Raw genomic sequence first — 18,676 nt, 5'->3', positions numbered from 1 at the left:
TAGTGTCTCTCCCCACATTTGTATCAGGGCAGCATCTAATGCTGTTTTTCAGTCCATCCTGAAATAGGGATGCATAGCTAACAATCAGCAATAGTACCCCCTCCTGCCACTGCCTGACAATTTATAAACAGAGTAAATCTGTTAAGTGTGTAAATAGGCTGTCACTGCCACACACCTGCAGAGCAAGCTGTAATCATCTGAGCTGCTGGGAGTTCTGCAGGCTGCCTGCCACCCGCCTCCGTCCCGTTCTTGGGTTGCAGTTGCTTGTCCCAGTAAGATTCAGAGCAAACAAACAACTAAACCCCGCAAAGATTGTTGATGAGAGAACAGGCAGTGTTTACTAAATCACACAGTCTTTGGGGCTATCTGGCTTTTTATTGCAAACAACTAATTTTGAAGAAATTCAGCCTCCTAGCCCCCCTAAGAATAGTACCTAAGGAAACCTAGAGATTTTCTGCTGTAAACAGAGTTTACTTTCCCATTTACATTTCTGTAGTGTGCACTAGAACGAACAACTAGAAGTCTTCTTGCAAAGAACCTTTCACATCATCCTGCCTCTAGGTCTGCCCCTTTCTTATAAATAATGCTGATAAATCCCATCCAATTCAATCCAGTGATATTTTTGAGTGTATTTCTGCACCCAAAAGCACTTCCATTTTTTCCTGCTGTACCACCTGGCACACTAGAGAAATTATCTTCTCACACTACAAATTTTACTTCCTGGTGTCATGGTTTAACCCTTGCTGGTAACTAAGCATCAGGCAGCTGCTTGCTCACTCCCCCTGTCCCTGGTGGGATGGGGAGGGGAATGGAAAAAAACCCAAACCCTCATGGGTTGAGATAAAGACATTGTAATAGGATAACAAAGGAAGATAACAACAACAACAACAACAACAACAACTAATAATTATAATAATAATAAACCCCAAGTGATGCACAAATACAATTGGTCACCACTTGTGGGGGAAAAAAACCCCAACCTGATGCCCAGTCTGTTTCTGAGCAGTGATGCCACCTTCCAGTTAGCTTCCCCAGTTATATATGGAACATGGTGTTATACGGTATGGAATATCCCAGTCCAGCTGGGTCAGCTGTCCTGGCTGTGTTTCCTCCCAACTCCTTGTGCACCCCCAGCACCAACCATCGCTGGTGAGGCAGTGTGAGAAGCAGAAAAGGCCTTGGCTCTGTGTAAGCACTGCTCAGCAGTAACTAAAACAGCTCTATACTATCAACACTGTTTCCAGCACAAATCCAAACCATAGCCCCATACTAGCTACTATGAAGAACATTAACTCTGTCCCAGCCAAAAGCAGCATACCTGGCTGCCAGTTAAACTCCTACTATACTTATGTGCACAAACAAGCAGGAGGTGAGTCTTGCCATATACAAGACTTTTCAGTTCACCAGTACTGATCACAGAAGACAGTGAAGGCACCTCGGCTGGCCACCCTCATTATGGTCACCAGACAAGCAAGTACTGTGTGTGCCAGTAAGAAACACACAGCAGCACACGGACAGTTATGGAAATGAAACACTCTGCCAAAGGCTTCAACCTGCTGTCATCTCTGGCAAGATAAAGCATAAGCATAATTAGATTTTCAGTGGCACAGGCTAGTTAGCTCTCAAACTACCACACTCCTTCTCAAGCAGAAGATTGTCACTATGTCAGGGCCCTGCAGGGTGTGAAGTGCAGCATTGCGTTTTAAGGATCAAGCAGAGCAGAGGACGGATATGCCTTTCATGTATGGTATCAGCTGCTTACAACATCTTTCTGATGTGATGGAGAATTATTTACAACAGAATTAACTCCCATGGTTTATAAAGTGAAATCTGCCACTAAGCATTTGCAAGTATTCTCTGCAACTTCAAAGACTCTGGTAAGGTCAGAGAGGTAGAGGGCATGCATTTTCCTTAGTCACAGATCATCAGGATTGCTTCATCCCTCTCTGCAGACCTTATTTCACCACTGGGTTGCCCCTCCAGGTCACTGCCAGGGTGCAGGCTGCTTTGCTTAGGGGCATGGCAGCTCAGGATGTGGCTCGCTTGTTATTCAGCTTGATGCAGCAGATGGAGACTGGTGGGAAGCCGGCTGTACCACCAGCTTCTCTCTGAAAGGGTGGTTGCTCATCAGCAGAGGGGCTTTACCCCACCCTAGGTTTCCCTTCCCACAAGCTTGGCTTCTTTCAACTGGAACTGAGTGGAGAAAGAGAGGGTAAAATGCTGTCAGCCTCTCTGGCTGTTTGGTCTCCAACTCTATAAAGATGTGCTGTGCAGTGTATTTCATTAGAGCATTCGTCTGACAAATGATGCATTTTATTTTTGTATCTGACATGAAGCAGACACTACAGTCTTCATATGAATGGAACAGGATGCCCATCTCTTTTCTTTAGGAATGTTACAAAAACCTCTATTACTTTCATATCATGGATAGATTAGTACTGACTTTTAAACCATTTTCTTTGGATTCTGCATCATTAAAACCAAGGCATTGGCAAACCATTTTTTCATATTTGAACAACTAGTTTTGATTCAGATGAGGAAATGGGACCCCATAGTGCATTCTTGCCGTTTATATCTAAGCACATATAAGACTAATTATATTACCTAAAAATGTAAAATACATCGATAAAAGAACTTCATGAACCCTGACATTTACTTGCCTTGTGTTAAGACTATTCACATCACAACATATTGTAAAACAAGCATGCTTTTAGTGTTTTAAATATATTTCTCTTCAAATGCCTTTTAAAAATAGATGTAAATGCCGTTGCCTTATTATGTGTTTTCTTACTGCCATTTTTAACTATCTAGGCAACAGAGAAAGATGCAGAGATTATGGATAAAGTGATCTGACTGGTGGTAAATAGTTCTTACAGAAAAAGTGTCATAGATTGTACTCTTAAAGTTTAGCAAAGAGAAATCAGAGAGTAATTTTAAATATTCAGTATCTAATTCTACAGAAGAAATAAATAAGAAAATGCTAAAGAATTTAGAATACTAAAAATTTTGAAGAGTTCTTCAGTCTATTGTAGAAGAAATACAGGGAATAAATGGATTTCAATATCACCCACTGAAGTGAAGTTTCATTGAAGCTAACTGACTAATTTGCTTGAATGACTAATCAAGCAATGTGATAATGATATCAGACAATCTGGCATCTCTTGGTGTTTTCACATCAGATGAGATGCCTTTTTTGGAAGCCGTTAAGTTAAGCAAGTTGTTGTGCTGAGCCCAAGTGTAATCAAAATACAGTTTTGAACCAAGCTGCTCAGGAGGTCAGTACCTATTGTTTCTTTTTGTGTAAAAAACCCCCAAACATACAGCTTAGGCTTCACTGATTTTATTTCTGTTAATTTGTCCCAGTTTTAGTGGTACACACAGAATGAAGAGCAGGTTCCTGTGCCCTGGCTCTAACAGTCAGCTCAGAGGGAGCCACACTTCTCTTACCCAGGCACCATTTGCATGTCAGAAACATGCTGAGATTTTTTGCAACTACAGCCAGCTCCAGCCTGCTCTTTGATGGTAACTGTCTAGCTATACAATCAAAGGGACAGACCAGGTAATCAAATAAATATTAAAATACAAACATACCATCCACTAAATACAAACATACCATCCATTCATGAAAAGCAAACAGCTTGGATGGCAATTAGTCTCCCCAGACTCCGAACTCCTAGGTTCCACACTCAGGTTAACCTGGAGCCAGTGAATTCTTGCAAGTTTAAGCATGGAAAACAAATATTCAGAATGATACGGACCTGGCAACAGTACCTATCCTCTTATTTGGAAGAAAGCAAATGTGACCTCCAGCTGGTGGCAACTCTGAAGGAAGGTTTATTGCCTGTCTTACTCTGAACTTTTCCCACTGGGCAGGTAACAAAGGTTGTGTGGGGATAGAAGTATCCTTTTAAATTTATCATAACAATATTGCAGATTACAAATTCCTCTGGCCAGGATTAGAGGGTTTCTTTCGCTGTGAAGAAAAACAAAATAAAAATATTTTGAAATAATTTACCTCAAAATCAGACCAGGCTTTTCATTAGCTAAGGTGATATGAAACTATATGGCTATATTAAACTATATGGTTATATGATAACATCTGTTATTTTTTACATTCATAGCTACATTGATTTCAGCAAGATAATGAAAACTCAAGAAACATATGTCTTTGATGTATACATAGGTTTTTTTACTTGTTATCAACCACTGATTAGTGCAGATACCTGAATCCTTCTGAATGATGAAAATGGGAACATCCTAGCTGTTAGAATGCACCTTTATTAGGCAGACGTCTTAGTTCCTGAGTTTTTCTCCTGAAAAAATGTAATACATCACAAAAAGGCTTTTATAGGTGCTTACTTACATTTTCCAACAAGGAGAGAAAAGCAGTGAGGGGGTGGCTAAAGCTCAGCCGAGGGGAACATTCCCACCACCCTGTCCCAGTCTCAGGCTCTTCAACATTGGTTCCCCTCCAGACCTGCTGTGTGAATCATTTTGCTTAACGACATGGGCCAGCTCAGATATATTTGCTATTTTCTCCAAGTCAGGAAGCCAAGAAGGGAAGGGTCACGCCCAGCAGGACATGCTTCTTATTGCTGTTCCTGCCTGCAGTGAAGCAAAGGCAGAGCTATTTACAGCTTGACATTCTTTCCCAGCAATGTCCGTATTTTTTAGATATTACTGTGTTATTAAAGCTCACCAAGGATTTTTAGCCAGTGCAAGTGGGGTACTCTGCCCGGTAGATACAGTTCAGAAATGGGAAAGTGGCCTAAAGCACTTGAATTACAGCTTTTACTAGTGTGGACATGTGGGACAGGTTTTGGACAGTTGGGGCACATTCTGCCAAACCTAGGCACAAAGAAGAGTCTCCTTTTACTTCAGTAATTCTAGATAAGACATTTCAGGGCCAGCTTTTCACAGTCTGAAACATAAGTTTTCCAAAAGTTTAAATTCCACCCATGCATTCAGTATTTTAATTTCTTCCATCACAATCTGGGGAAAAATATCAGTCTTTGAAAACACTGAAAATACTTTTGGGGTGGAAATTCTAGATACTCAAATAGCTCTCGCAACTGGAATTATTTTACCCTCTGCTGTGTGGTCCAACTTCATGTTTGAAAGGGTATTTATTCTGAGTGTCACTTACACCTAAATAAAAGAGAAAGCAGAAAATAGAATCAAATGTGTTCAAGGGTTGATAAAGCTGGGAACATTCAGCCTACAGAAAAGACAGACATGATATTAGTGTACAAGTATATAAAAAGGCAGTTAGGCACAGATTATGACCATTGCAATTAGTCACTGCAGGCAGAACAAAGCCATGAAGTGAATTCCTGCAGGGAATACTGAAGTTAAACATCAGGGAGGGAACTTTACTCACTGTAAAGAAATGGAGCTGCCAAGTTGAATTGCAGACTTGTGATAATCAAAGATATTTTAGGCTGGGCCAGACATCCAAAGGTGGATGAGGAATAATGAAATCAACATCCCCCACCACCACCCACATACAAAATAGGAGGAAAGAATAAGTCACCTATTTGCAACTTCAGAATGGCAGAGTCAAGGTGAGTCACAAAAAAAATTAATCTTCCCCAAAATTAAAAAAAACCCCAAACCAAACCAAATCCACCCCAAACCACTTATATAAGTAAATTGCTTTCCTAGAGCAACAAGGATGAGAGAGAAAACACAAATCAGGCATGACTTGTGTTGTTTACTGAACACATTTGTAGTGAAAGATAATCAGATGTTTCCCTGATGAAATATCAACCTGGCTTCAGGCTTGTTAAGTAAGTTTTCACAGTTATGGTTTGCTTTAAGCTAAAGCATCACAAAATAAGTGATTTATGACACTTTCAAAGAGGAGATATATATCTGCACTTTGAATATTGCAAAATGCGATATGCACATTCACGTAAAAATTTAAGTCCCGTTTTAAGAAAGAAAACCTCGAGATGCATTTTTTTCCAAAACAGCATTTCTAGCTTTCAAAATATTCTGATAGTTTCTTGCAGAAGTGAACAAATCCTTTGGAATGCTATCATTTATTCAAATTAGCATTTTGTGACTGAAACCTTCCACTGAAAGTTTAGCTTCATTTTAACAGTACAAGTGTCCACAGAAATAAATTTGCAAGATCAAAATTTCTTCACTACGAGGGTGGTGAGACACTGGAACAACTTGCCCAGAGAAGCTGTGGATGCCCCCTCCTTGGAAGTGTTCAAGGCCAGGTTGGATGGGGCTTTGAACTAGATGATCTGCAAGGTTCCTTCCAACCCAAACAATTCTATGATTCTATGAAAAGAACAGGAAATAAATATCTATTCAACTAAATCATACTGGATCAGTTTGACATAGTAAACCTTTCCGGAATTATTTTTTTCTGAGCAACATTTGCTGTAAAAGATTCAAGCCACAGCTATAGAGTTCTTCAGGGTTCTAGATCATGGCCCAAAAATGGAGGTGGAATTTCTCCCAAGGAGATTGCAACTCACATAAAACAAGCTTGAGATTTTAAAAATGCTACATGTTGAAATAAAATCCCAATTAAAAAAAAAGAAATGGATGTGAGCAATGAATGGTTTAACATACATTCTCACCGCTTCATAATCTATTGCCATTACCATCCCACCAGCTTTGCAGCAGGAACTTGATCTTCATAGTTTATCTTAGAATTGAGTGGAAACTAATGTAATCATTATAAATTTAATCTTATATTCTCAGGGTATATTGCTTCAAGCGTCCCTTTTAGTTGCCATATCAAATGGTTAAAAATATCAACTAGTAAGACCCAACAATACCTTCATAAGTCTGAACCACTATTTGCCCAAAATATTTGATAATTTATCTCAAGTGCTTTCTTATGTTGATAGGAACCTAAGATTTTGGCGTTTATCTTCTACAAGCTTTGATGAAGCTTTTAGTTTTTTACGAATCTTGTTGTTCACTTTAACGCATATGTTTGACTGTACCCATCAACAGTATATGGCCATTAACATCTGATTAGAGGGAAAACACAAAATTAAGTAGACATTAACACTCTATGATTAAAGACAGCATAAGAAAGAGAGGTGACATTCACAGTCTCTAGACAAATTTTAGTGGTTATTTTATAAATAGCATGATGGTTTTGAAATAACTTATGAGAAATGACCTGTGGTATTTCTTGGCTCTTTGCAACTATTCAGTCAGTCTCAGGTGTTTAACTACTTTTGCTTATGACCATGGGCAGGATTTCTTAGAAAATATCAGTTATCTCAAGGGAAAGAGCTAGGATTGCATAGATTGGTCTCTACAGTTAAGGTAAATGTTTCCTTCGCACAGGAATTGTTAATGTGTGCTTTTACCCACAGCAGTAGACCATGACTCTAGTCCTCAGAACATCGGTTCTGCACAGAAAATCATTCCTGAAAAGCAGTGTAATGCAATGAAGGATGAACACACACCTGTAGCAAAGGGGCAATACCTGGAACTTAGGAGACAATAGCTAACTGACAGAAGACCGGGCAAATAAAAAGGTCAAACACATTATGCTTAGGAGCCCCTTATTTGACAACACAGCTAGAAGAAGAGAGAATTGTGGGAGCCCCAAGAGGACCTCCCCAGCACGGCACAGCTCTCCCAGCTGGGCGAGGTGGCTGGAGGGGAGCAGGATGGGAGGTGAGGGCAAGGGCTGCACACAGTGCTGGGAGCACAGGGACACGCAGTGCAGCAGCCATGCCTCTGCCTTGACCTCTGAGGATGTGGCGGGGTCCCATCTGCTAGGACTTGCTATCAGTCGCAGAGATCTCATCGGCTGTAAGAGCTTCCTAGAACTGCGGGGTAAATCACAACGTAGACCTGCACAGTCAGCTTTTAGCCACTCTCTGTTTTGTTCAGGCTGCTGGGAACAACATCTCATATTCTTATAATTTGATAGCTGTCAGCAATATGAGTTGGGTCTAGTGTCCATTATCATCAGGTAAAAATGTCTTTCAATCTGTTTAGGAGCACAGGAACTGAAGGAGTCCTGAGCCACTGAGTGATATCCTGTAACATCTTTGCACTACTTTATATGCACCTTTTCATCAGCTAATTAAGTTATATTGTGAAGTTAATTGTGTTTTTTGTGGGGGTGGTTTCTGCATCAAACAGACTATTTAAACCATGATGCTTCTGTTTTCCAGTCTTCATCTATAGACGGCCTATTTATAGCCATTTGTTCCTGTGGTAAAATTGTCCTTCAGTTAAAACCTGATGTTCGATCTCATATTTGGACCACAATCATATCCCCTCTCAGCCCACATTATACTAGCTAAACCAAAGCAACCTAGCTTCCCCTAACAAAATGGGCTTATATTGCTCCCCTGATATTTCTAGTAGCTCTTCTCATAGTTGAACAAAAGAGTTATATACAAATTAGGCCTAAGCAGAACTGTTTATAATGATGTCAGTAACCCCTCTTCTAATAGAAGTACTTCTTTTCACACATTTTGGGACTTTACTGGCATTCTTCACATCTGTGCTAGTTGGCCAATGCGTCATGAAGGCCATATGCTCAGGTCTTTTCCACCTTAAGTGCTTCTAGCTGAGCTCCTCACAGCTTATAAAGAGGTTTAGTTCACAAACATACAACCTTCCAGTTTTGTACTGCTGATCTGGGTTCTGCCTTCATAAGCCAATCCTCAGCTCAGTCTACTGCTTCCTATTCAGTACCTCGCTACTCTCACATATTGACCATAATTCTTTGGCAGCAGGACATGCCAAATTCACCACTTTTGACCTGAATAACACATACCATTTATGTCCTGTGCTTGAAAGACAACTGATTTATATTAGCTCTATAAATCAGAATTGAACACTTCATCCCAATAGTCCAGATTCCTCCATTTTTTGTCTGTTCCCTTGGCTTCTGTATAAAAATATTTGAGAGTTCATTCTTCCTGACCACATCTATATCCTAACCACATGAGGAACTGCCACTAGTATGTTGACTTCTAAAAAAACCCCAACAGTCTGGTAAAACTACGCTTTCATCTTCATTTGCAAAATTTTAAGCCTTCTGTGCATTAACACCAAATGCAGAAGTTGCATTGCTCTGTTCTAGCCCTCTCCTACTTTACTCTAGCCTTCTCATTTTAAAATGGACTCCTGGGCCTCTCGTGGTCTAGCTGTCAAAACAAATTCAGGATGAGTAGACAGGGTTTCTATTCACCTACTGAAAGCTGAATGATAATTTACCCTAAACGATAAAGGGCAGATCTAGACATGCACTCACCCTCCTTCACCAGAGCCCAGGGCTGGTCAGTCTTTGATACAACAACTCTACTGACAGGAGCTTTGCCAGAGATAGTTAGAAATTTTGTGAGAAGAGGTCTAGTAAGAACCGGGAAGGAGGGGCTGAGGTCCACAGAGAGAGCATGAAATGGGGCAAATATATCAGCAACCCCAGTGGCAGAAGGGCAGGAGCAAATTTCAGGAAGTACAAGGTAGAGATGCCAAGAACACATGATCTCTCTGGACTTCAAATGTCAGTGCATGCTCAGTAACGTATTCCATTATACTTTCAGCCATTGATCAGAAATAAGAGCAATTTTTCTTTGCGTAAGAAAAACCCAGCACATATGACTGTACTTAAGGGTTGTAGCTTCAGAAACTGAGCCCACCAGAGACAGTTTTCAAGTTGTGGCATTCTTTCTAGAATGACCAAGACAGGGAAGTAGCCCTCCAAAAGCATACCTGGAAGGAAGAGGAACTGCCAAAGACAAACAAAAAAACCCGAAGCAAATTCTAATAATGGAGGATTTTGGAAAGGACATCCAACAGACAGGGACATTCTCATCACATTTGGAAGAGAGTTGAAGGACTTCACCCAAATTCATGTCCAAGAAAATTAACTTATTTCTAAGGCAGAACCTAAGCAAAGAAGTAGATAGGCTTACTGCTCAGATCTCATAGCAATAGCAAGGGAATGCAAAGTTGGTAACTGCCCTACAATATAGTCTTATTCATGGTTTCTGATAATTTGAGGATCGGCCACATTAAATGTATATTCTAAATGCATAAAACAGCCCCAACACAGCAACATGCACCCATCAGCCATAGTTTTGTGGGCATGAGGTGTAGATATGTCATCCCTGGTACCCTGATAAAAAAGAAGTGGTGGAAATGTCGGACTGTATTAAACCATCCCATGTCACCATGCATACAAGGAAACCAGCCTCTGTGGTTAGTAGGACTAAGTTGCAGAACAGAACCAATGAAACATGTTGTCACTTTCTGGAAAATTCAAACCAAAACCCCCAAATTAAAATGCTTCTAGGACTAGCAAATGAAGAGGGAGTCACTGGGAACTGGTGGATCTATTAAAAGACAGCACAGTCAAAAAATAAGCAAACAAAACAAAACCTGCTTGGGATCTCAGGATCCATAAGGAATCTGCCCTACTTTTCTACTGTAGGGGGAAAAGGAGGAGAGAAGAAAAAGCAGACATTTGAGGTTTGTCACCCCAAAGACAAACAAAAAGATTAACCTTGGCAAGGCAAGCCCTTTTTCCCTCCCCTGCCTGATCCTGACAACACCTGGAACATAATTTATTTATTTTTTCTTATCTACTTAGCCTTAACTAGAACTTCTGTAGTTAAATAGGGGGTGGGGATTTTTTTTTCTTTTTTTTTTTTTTTAATGCTCTGTATTTTAAAAGCTACTTTATCAGGTGGAAGGGAGTGAGAGAAGGTGTGCTAATTTATAAATAACTCTCTGGCTTGTCCATCCCTAGTACAGAAGATATTTGAAGGTAAGACATTGTCTAGATTACTGATCAGCACACATTAAATTCACTTTCTCAGTCACTCTGGCACAGGATGGAAATTAAATTCAAGTAGGTGGGTAATGACTCAAGATTACCCTTTCCGAATTTCATCACAGATTTCCAAGTACCAGCTCACTACAATGTAATCACACTTGATTTGATTCTGGGTATGTTCAATTGGGTTGTGCAATAACCTTTGGGTTTATTTATAAAATGATATTTCTATTGCAGTTTATTACAGTACTGAGACAAAGTTGGGTAGAAAACAATTAAAGTCTGCAAAGAAGTTCCTCGAATCTGACAGGAATAAAACCCTCCTTCAGTAGAGATGATTCAATCAGACCAGGGAATCACGATGAACAGGCCTTTCCAAGGAGACACTCCTCCAGAATGAGCTGAAGCTTTGTACTGAGGTAGTAGTGGAAACATCCACAGCATCAATCAAAACATGCTCATAATCTTGGGGAACTCTTATTCAAGTAAACTAATACAAGCTGGAATCTGCAAGTGCTCTAGTCACGATGTGTCAGATGGCAAAGCAGCTGTGCTGGTGTGGAACTAGAGTCTGTTGCTCTGTAATCTGACTGTAGGGCTCCTGCAAAGGTTCAAAATGAAGCATAATGTTGAACACTCTGGGAAAGTACTGCTGCATTGGCCAGTGTTTCACAAAGGATCTAAGTAGCAGGAAATACATTCTGCAACAAAATTAACATCTGATATCAGGAAAACAAATTCAGAACAAACAGAAAGAAGAACATACTGTTTGGAGGAGAAATACAGGATGATAGTGGTTGCAAAAGCAGAACAATTTCTAGAGTGAATAAGGATGGATTTGTATATCCTCTGATAGGAACTGATGGCAAAGGGAAATATGCCTTATTTTCATATGTTGTAGCTGGCACTTAAAGGCTTACTGCGGAAACATACATTATCTTCAATGCCTGTTCAGGCTGAGACGCTAGATATTATTGGTAGCTATTAGACTTTTTTTCTTAAAAAAGCATGGGCTTAGACTCTCCTGAAAACATACCCTTCAATTTATGACATGCCATAGCAATTCCATAGACATGTCTGCTAAGACCTGGCTATCTCACACAAAAATCTTAAGAGATACAGAGTGAGGTCCCTCTGACAGGATATCAATCCTACAGATAATAGCTAAATGACATCAATGTTTTCTCAATACAAATAGCTGAACATAGTTGTCTTTTATGACATTTGTGTCAAATGTACAATCCCTTCTTTTGCTTAGTTCTTACCAGGGTCAGCTAAAAGATGCGGAAAAAAAAATCTGCTAAGAATTGATACTTGAATAGGCATCTAAGGTGAAGGTAGAAATGCTGTTAGAAGAGTTCAAACTCTATGTGGATTTTCAGTTAACGGGAACGAAAGTATAATTGGTTCAGCTGGATGTAAAAACTAATCAAGCTGCAATCATTAGAAGACATGCACAGTGTCACAAGTTCACAAGGTGAATCACAAATTCTTTTTAGATGTTAAGCCTGAAGAGCAAGATACGTCCCCGGCTGAAGGAAATGAGGAGGCTGAAAGTGATAGGACCACTCTTGACTTTATGCAAATTTCATCTCTGAAAGAAACATGCGCTGAAGTACTGAGAGTGACATAAAATTGTTATGCTGAGCTTTATCAAGTGACAGAAACTCTCCTGGCAGTTCCAGTAGCACAGATGAGGGCTGAAAGAATATCAGAGCTGAGATTTGCTGTTTCATTACAGAGCTCCAGTATGACAAAAAGAGTGTTAGAAACTGTTATTTAGTTCAGTCAAGTATGTTGTTCGTCATAAAATTGTGCATGGCAACAGAAACATTTTGGGAACATTCAAATAAAGTAAGAAACATAAAATTTACAGAGCCAAAATCTGAAAACTGGAAGCAATCAAAACAGAATGTGATTTGACTATTTTCTAACCAATAACGCTATCTTGTCTGTGTGGGGTGGGAAGTCGAGGGCGAACCTGAACAGCAATCTAAGTAAATAAATAATAACCCCCCCCCCCACTCGATGGGCCAAAATGCGTATCAAATCAATTTGTTGTGTACCACAGGAAGTATTTTTTAAGTCAAGCAGACACATTACAGAAGAATAAGACATCATCTTCTCAAAGTTCAAGAAGAGGTGAAGGCAATAAGTGAGTCAACCATTTTGCTCATCGAAGCTTGAGACTAACAATGCAACCAGAATGTAGTGGGAAAAGAAAGCCCCAGGGCATGAGATGACCAGCTGATTATTGCTCTGTTTTTATATATCTTAAGAAACTCTGTTTTGTACTGACTGTTAGTTGTGGCTGGAAGAAATTTTGAGGTCGCTACACCTTCAATACCCATTGCTGCCTTGTGCAGAGGCTCACAGTTCACCATCGTGGTCACGTACAGCCGAGGCAGGGAGCAGCCCAGACCAAGCGACTGCAGAGCAGCTCGTTAGTTCAGCACAACTCCCACCAGAGCTGGGCTCTGCCTCAGCAATAATAGCAGACATGAAGAACAGTTTCTCAGGTGCTACTTGGTTTGTAACATTAATTTACTGCTAGCTTGATCTTTCAATTTCTTATTTTAAAACACAAATTTGTGTAGTAGCTGGCAAGCTTCTTAAATTCTTTTTTTCTCCTTCAATTCCATGATCCCACAATTGCCTCTCCCACGTAAGCCAGTGACAGCTTGACTTTGCAATGATAAATTTCTCCAAAAATCTTTCAAAGCTTCCACAAGCTTGTCTGACATACAGATTAATTCCTTCTTTTCCTGTCCCAAATTAAATAAGTCACAGTGGCTTAACCAAAAGAAGAAAAGACTTGCACTTTCTTCTTCACAGTCTCCCCATTATTTATCCCACTTTGCTGCCTTTGTCACATATGCCCTTCCCAGCCACCCCTCTCCCTGCTCTTATAAGATGCCCCATATGGGCTAAGGATCACTGGAGCAACAAAAAGATTGGGAGAAGTTTGCACAGCGGCAAGCTGAGCAGGCATCTTACTATCTAGGTCCTGCCTTGGTTTCTTCTCCCCTTGTCTGTGTTTGAAATCGGCTGACTTCACAAAGTCCCCTAGGAGGAAATTTTAGAAAGATTACCCACAATGTATAGTATTTGTTTGCCTTTTGTGTGTGCTGCACAGGGGAAAGAACTGTTTGATTACTTTGGATATTAAGCAGCTGCATTCATCATATTTACTGATGACAAGATGAGATGTCACAGGCCTATTAAATGGTCATGATGAAGAATAAAAGATTCCGTTAAAAGGTTTTTATATATGTATATATTTAATATCTAGGTAGGCTTGCTAATGCAGAGGAAGAAAACAACTATTTACCTCTGTTTATTTCAAAGTAAATTATAGGAGACTATGATAAAATAGCAACAAAGACACACTGTGAGTAATTTTTCCTCAGCATCAAATCCAATCAATAAGAAATCGGGTTTGTATCACAGGAAACAAAAGCCTATGGAAGCAGCGTAAGTGCATAGAAGGACCACAGATGAGATGGCACTAAGCTCTTTTTCATTGGAGTAAACAGAAACACAAACAGTGCTCTTAGAGTCACAGACAAAAACATTTCCCAGAAATTGCTATTAGATCCTGACCTTCCACTAGGACAAGCCAGCCTATGATTCTGTGCTCAGGGTACCATATAACAATCAGATGAAGCAACGCAGAAAGTTCAGGCTTTTCAAAAGAAGAGATGTTAGTACCCAGTGATCCACCCACATTCAAAAGCCCAGCTAGGCTGCACACAGAAAATACCTGGTGGTGCACATGGACAGTCAGCCTGACCTGCTGGCTCCCGCAAGGCTACAAGCAGCGTGCTGCATGAGGGGAAACCCAAAACCTTAGTTACTTGCCTGGTCTACAAGAAGCAGGTGATTTTGGGGACTCTGGTTTCTAAGCCGTTTCAAAATTTACTTTATTTTCTCTTCAAATTAAAAAAGAAAACCTCTAAAAATAAATACTTTGTAAATACCCTTCGTTTTGAGTTATCATTACAATGAAAAAGATAACTCCTTTTTTGTGTAAAACCTAAAGAAAAATATTTCTGTACTGGTTTTCAGTTTGGCCTGCCAATATAATAAATATAAATATATAAAATATTAAATAAATAAAATAAAAATATAAATATAGCGCTAACTCTGAGAGAATGCAGTAGCAGATTGAGCAAAATAGAGTAGAGAGAGATAAATTCAAAGCACTGAAGACTATGCTAAACTCACAGGTAGTCCTATGCTTTTACAAATAATGCATACTTTAGATTAAGCATGCATTTAACTGATTAATTTCTCATAAAACACATATGTTTCATTTTCACATTGTTTTTAAATAACATGTTAAAATGATTGCTATTTTGAATGATTTATTTATAAAAAACTAGCATTCTTTTACACTAGAATACTGACAGAATTTATTGTAGGTCAGAGCGTTTCATTGTCTCTGGCTGGAATCCACACATCTGATCAACCTTAATGATCCTTCCTACATGCACTTCCTGAGTGCAGACTTCACGAATCTAAGCACGTATTTTTACAGAAAAACAGGTACTTACATGTGTAAATGACAAACTGCTACATTTTCAATTGACAAGCAGGAAAAGTGATGCCAGGAAACTTTGGGTTTAATTCACCTTTCTTTTTCTGCACACAGACTTGTGAAACCTAATAATAGAACAGAATGTGGCCACATTAATTGAAATGAGGTAACAGCAAGATATGTTAGCATGAAATTATGCCTGTAGAGTTGCAGCTAACTTAACAATCACAAAAGCATGTCTCATTTTCTGATGGCTTTTGCAATCTGTCAGATTGCACTGACTTTAATAGGGAAGAAAATCTGATTGATATCTCAAGTGTACCTGTGTGAAGACACCAGTTTATTATTTATATTTAAGAATCTATGTAATGTCTCTATATTCATCATTTTCATTCTTTAAATTGTCCATCATGTTCCTGGCAGGGATTCTTTCCCTCCTTTTTAAAAGAATAAATAAAATAGATATCTAAGAAGACATTAATACTAGTGCAAGGCTAGCCTTAAAGGTATCTGCAAAAGTCTGACTGTGGTTTTAGCTACTAGCCAAAGATGAAAAAAACAAGAAAGGTTGGAGTTTACCTACCTGCTGAAGGTAAACCATGCATATCAACAAATGTGCCACTTCATACCTATCACATCAAGATGATTAGTTGCTGGAAAGGAAAACAGGCTATATGTAATTAAAAAGCTCAGCCAGATAGGATGTATACATAGATGCATGCCATAGAGAGCCAAGAGAGGTAAGGTAACAGCATACAACCCACAAGAGTCAATTTAACACAAAGACAGCCAGAGGTTGCAGTCACCGGAACGCGCTGCTGCAGTGCTGATTCCCGCTTTGCCCTTTATGGACACTTACAGTTGACATCACACTTGCCATAGGACTTTGTGCTGGTTTTGGCTGGCATAGAGTCAATTTTCTTCATAGTATGGGGCTATGTTTTGGATTTGTGCTGAAAACAGTGTTGATAATGCAGGCATGATTTTAGTTACTGCCGAGCAGTGCTTACACAGAGCCAAGGCCTTCTCTGCTCCTCACACCACCCCACCAGCGAGGAGGCTGGGGGTGCACAAGGAGGTGGGAGGGGACACAGCGGGACAGCTGACCCCAGCTGACCAAAGGGATATTCCATACCATATGACGTCATGCTCAGCATATAAAGCTGGGGGAAGAAGGAGGAAGGGGGGGACGTTCAGAGTGGTGGCGTTTGTCTTCCCAAGTCACCGCTACGCGTGATGGAGCCCTGCTGTCCTGGGGATGGCTGAACACCTGCCTGCCCATGGGAAGCGGTGAATGAATTCCTTGCTTTGCTTTGCTTGTGCGCGCGGCTTTTGCTTTACCTGTTGAACTGCCTTTATCTCAGCCCATGTGTTTTCTCACTTTTATTCTTCCGATTCTCTCCCCCATCCTGACGTGGGGGGGAGTGAGCGAGTGGCTGCGGGGGGGCTTTGTTGCCAGCTGGGGTTAAATCACGACAGGTCTGAAGAAAAGAAACAAAATGGTACATCTCACAGCGAGGAGAGCTCTGTAGGCAGGCAAGGCTGAGACAGCTGGGGCCCTGGAGTTATAGGCAGAGTCAGGAACAGCGATTTGCAGTCAGCAGGCACACAGCTGCCCTCACGTCAGGACAGAGGGTCAGAGCAGCAGCGCCCTGGGACAGCACATAGCGACAAGTGAGAGAGAGAGAGGTTGTCTGGAAAGGGAGATTTTGAAAGCAGCAGCTCTGCAATTTCCTCTACAAGAAAAAATTAGACGGAAGGACACGATGTACTCAGAACTATAATACAGGGGAAGTGGAAGCTCTAGAGGGAGGGAGGGATTTTTTTCTTCTTTTTTATTGCATCCAGGACCAGCCAAACAACAAGGCTCATTCAGAGAAAGGCAACAGAAAACAGCTTAATCACAATTTCTCTGCCTTTCCATTACGAACTATTTCAGGGTGACGTTCACTTTGAAATACATCAGCCTCTCACTGTACCAAGCAATCCAGGCCGATTGCCATACTGTGTCACATATACTTTTCCCAGGACAGAAGGTTCTTCCACATTCAGTGGATTATAGGAGGATATTTCTTTGACACCTTGTATTTTAATAATTCCTGCTATCACCTCAGAAGCGTTAGAAGGTTAGGAAGAGACAGTGACAGGAAGTATTAATGCTATAGTAAGTATTCACTCCTAGAGGTTTAATCCATCGTGCATGATTTTCAGTTTTACCTTGGCTGTGAAGTGTCATCACCTCACCTTGATTATTTCTGGGTTTAGTTTTCACAGTTTCCATTCTAGATCTATTCCTGGTGCTGGACTGGGCTGAATAAAGGGAGGAAGAAAAATGACCGTTTTGGCCCAGAATGCCTGCATAGAAAAGATACTTTAGAAATCCAGGAGGAAGGGAGATGATCCAAAGGAAAACTACGGCTCTGTGATATTTTTGTCTGGTCAGGCTTCCTGGTGGTTCTAACCTGCAGAAGCTCTACCTCGTGACAAATGTCAATGGTCCAAATAAACCTTGATCATCCTGATCGCATCTCCTCTCTGCTCCTGTGCAGTGCTGGCAAGTGTGTGGGAAATACGGTTAAAAAGTCCCTTTACCTACCCCTCAAGGACACTACTGTCTTTTGGAAATATTCAGGAAAGCAGTCTGGGTCAATTACAATCCCTCCTTTTATCAGCAGAAAGCAAAAAAGAGCATGGGACAGAACAGCCTTCAACTATTGATAAATTGGAGACCAAAATTATCCCCAAACTGATTTCTGAATCTACAGCTACAAAATTGTTTTAACTGTAATGCACAGGATATTAGCCATTAACCATAATTACTTTACCTATCAGAGTCAATGTCATCCTTGCTCCCTTTCAAGATGAGAGAGGAGCTCTAGACCTCTGCCGAGATCTTTCATTCTCCCACAGCAGTTTTGCATCTCAGGCCACAGGTGAGAGCTGGCACATTCAGTAACAGAGTATGCAAAATACTCTTGGGAACCACCATGCTATACCTCTTTTTGGCTTTTTTTATTCTTGAACCCATACACGTTCTTACCCACGTTCATGCCAGTGGGCAAGTTTTATAGGGAAAAAATATTGAAAGAAACAACAAGTATTATATTAGCATAAAGTCCATTTGCACAGCAGCAGCCTCTCCAGAAACAGAGACCCACCTAATGACAGAAAGAGAGGAACAGCAAACCTGTTGCTCTGATACAGAGCTCATCTATGCCAATGGATGAGCAAAAGCCTGGAGCACTACTGACAGAAAAATCCCTAGCAAGGGGCACAGGAATGGGCCTGGAGGACCTGGGATAAGAAAAACCTTCTCACCTCATCTACGGGAATATCTCACTTCCCAGAAAGTA

General features: G+C 40.4%; 1 long non-coding RNA gene across 1 annotated transcript in view; it reads right to left on the bottom strand.

Annotated features, from left to right (window-relative positions):
* Positions 1-15,396: 15,396 nt before the first annotated feature.
* Positions 15,397-18,676, bottom strand: part of LOC142600752 (uncharacterized) — a 48,018-nt gene continuing 44,738 nt past the window's right edge. Inside the window, exons 2-3 of the long non-coding RNA XR_012834316.1 lie at positions 15,907-15,976; positions 15,397-15,448 (exon numbers count right to left, since the gene is read on the bottom strand). This is a non-coding gene — a long non-coding RNA (uncharacterized LOC142600752). The remainder of the gene's footprint in view (positions 15,449-15,906; positions 15,977-18,676) is intronic.

Source organism: Balearica regulorum, chromosome 2, assembly GCF_011004875.1.
Source record: "Balearica regulorum gibbericeps isolate bBalReg1 chromosome 2, bBalReg1.pri, whole genome shotgun sequence".
In the NCBI taxonomy this organism is placed as follows: Eukaryota; Metazoa; Chordata; class Aves; order Gruiformes; family Gruidae; genus Balearica; species Balearica regulorum.
Note: the sequence above shows the minus strand (reverse complement) of the source record. Positions and strands in the feature narration are given on the sequence as shown.